We start from the raw sequence: 2,903 nt of genomic DNA, 5'->3' as shown, positions 1-2,903 counted from the left end.
GTGGCAGAGGAGCCCATTGCGGATGAATCTTTGTTTCTTATCAGTACTTTAGATCCGTGGTATGGGGATATAATCATCTATCTCCAGACCCAATCCTTTCGGCTCGAAATCTCAAAGTCGGAACGTCGGAAAATTCGATTCCAGTCCCAACAATACAAAATTATTGGAGATACTCTTTATCGTCGTGGGGCGGACTTGATTTTTCGACGTTGCTTAACTCATGAGGAAGCTGAGAAGGTTTTGAATGACTGTCACTCTGGAGCATGTGGCGGTCATATGTCGGGGTATGCCACTGCCCAAAAGATACTGCGTGCTAGTTATTTTTAGCCGTCCTTATTTAAAGACTGTATTACTACGGTTCGAAAATGCCACAACTGTCAGGTGTTTGATCGAAAGATGCGCGCGCCACCTGCTCCTCTCCACCCTATAATTGCCGTTGGTCCTTTCGCCAAATGGGGTATCGACTTTATTACTTGTTCACTCGGCTGGGGGGCATGCGTATATCATCCTTGCGGTTGATTATTTTACTAAGTGGGCCGAGGCGATGCCTACATTCGAGGCAAGCGGCAAGACAGCAGCAATTTTCATATTCAATCACATTATTGCTAGGTTTGGTGTCCCACAAGCGATAATCACTGACCATGGGCGCCATTTTCGAAACGTTATGATGACAGAACTTACAAGCCAGCTTGGTTTACGTCATGATAGTTCTACTCCTTATTATCCCCAAGCAAACGGTTTGGTTGAGTCTATCAACAAAGTTCTAGTCATCATGATCCGACGGATCATTGGTATTCATCGGTCGAATTGGCACAACATGTTATTTTCGGCGCTATGGGCATACCGAACCTCAGTGAAAACATCAACAGGGTTCACTCCTTTCCAACTAGTTTATGGTTTGGAAGCCGTGTTACCCATTGAATGCGAAATCCCGTCACTGCAAATGGCCATCGAATTACTCCCAGCTACTTCCGAAGAGGAGAAGCGTTTGTTATACTTAGCTAAATTAGATGAGACTCGACGTGAAGCTGCTTTAGCAATCGAGACTCACGCGAAGTGAATGAAAGCTCAGTATGACCGAAATGTGACCCCTCGAAGTTTCTCGAAAGGAGACCTAGTGTTGTTATATGATCAAGCTAATGATAAGCTAGGCACTGGAAAATTCGTTCCTATGTGGCATGGGCCCTACATTGTTAATCGAAAGCTAGCAAAAGGGGCCTATGAGCTGGTAGACTTTGATGGGGACTCTTTGGGTAAACCCAGAAATGGACTTTACCTAAGGAGGTATTATGCTTAAATGATGGGTTTGGAGATTTTAGTTAGTTTAGTTTTCTTTTCTAACCAGTATGTGTGCTTAGTTTAGACAGTGTGCTTAGTTTAGACAGTGTGCTTTAATCTAGAAGAGCGTGTTTTCGTCGTTATTCTGGCTTATCTTGGTTTTGCTCTTGATATTGCAGATGTCGACGCCTCTCCAAACGTACATTGGATTTGCTGATGGTGCTTGTCGTAGTACACGGAAGATCTCTTCCGCAGCTTGGGTTATCTATTCGCCCTCTGACGAGTTAGTTTCTATGCATGGGGTGAGCCTCGGTCAAACAACAAACAACATTGCAGAATACAGTGCAGTGATTGAATTATTATCTGAGTCTATTTCATTTGGGATTCGGAGTTTGATAGTGAGGTTAGATTCAGAACTCGTTGTATTACAGCTTAATAGAGCCTATGCCATTAGAAATCCAGTGTTGCTGAGATTGTTTTTGAGGGTGCGTCTCTTGGAATGTGAATTTGATTACATTGAATATCAACATATTCCAAGGTCTTTAAACACATTAGCAGATGCAATGGCATCTCGAATATTAAATAGACATTTGTAAACAATCATAAATGCAAATTTATAAACATTTCATCATACATGTTAAACAAATGAGCCGGTAATAATGATATATATATAGATAGGAGTGTGTCAAAAAATATATATCGTTTTCGATCATAGGTTTAAAACACCTTATGATCGGCAAAATGATAAGTACAAAAAAGTCAAAATGTCACATGTGACTACAAAAGGTGACCATCCAGTCACTGGTGATGATCTCTGTAAGACACCACTGCACGGGCTACCCTACATAAAAATCTCCTAAAGGACCCCGGGACTGCGACTACATAGCGCTGCAGTCTGATAGGAATATCATCTATGGTCGTCTCCGGTATGTCCACCGTCAGACGCTCTAGATCCTGCTCCAACTCAGCTAGCATCTCTGCGGCCGCATCCTGTGGGGCCCGGTGCAGGTGGATGTCTCCTCTCAAAAGCCCGGAGATTGGCTGGACGCCGTGGGCCTACATCTGCATTTTGAACATTTTTACTGTCAGTTTGAGGTGATATATATAAAAAACAAAAAAAAATAGATAATTTAAAAAATTGTGAAAATGAAATACCTCTGTCATCCCATTGTTCTCCCGGTGGATGAACCATGTCCGGATCGTTCCGAAAATCCATTCCGGCGTATGGAAAGTCCTGAATAGCAAAGACCTGGCCCTCTAGCCAGTGAAAGTAACCATCAGGAAATCGAACCACTGTCGTGCCCTCATCAGGATGCCGGGCCATCACTGTAACCCATCTCGTTAACTTAGGCTCCCGAGGAGCCCCAACTGGAACAGTAAGCTGCTGAGGGATCAACATAGGAACTCTCTCTAGGGCAAAGCTCACAACCAAAGGCCCATATCCAAAGGTCTTTAGTTTCCCGGTCTTTACCCTAGTCAGTTGAGCCTTCATGTTGGCCAACACAGCTTCGCACCAGTTGAATATGGTGCCTTGGTAGCAATCTATCGCAATCCGCATTTGGGACCCGGTGGCAATATGCAAGGCGGCTGCGCCGCAGAGTCTGGTAACTGTAAAGGCAATTACC

This window comes from Pinus tabuliformis, chromosome 8 (genome assembly GCF_031772625.1).
Source record: "Pinus tabuliformis cultivar Carrire ecotype Pingquan chromosome 8, CPIR1, whole genome shotgun sequence".
Lineage (NCBI taxonomy): Eukaryota > Viridiplantae > Streptophyta > Pinopsida > Pinales > Pinaceae > Pinus > Pinus tabuliformis.
The sequence above is the reverse complement of the archived record's forward strand: the minus strand, read 5'-3'. Positions refer to the sequence as shown.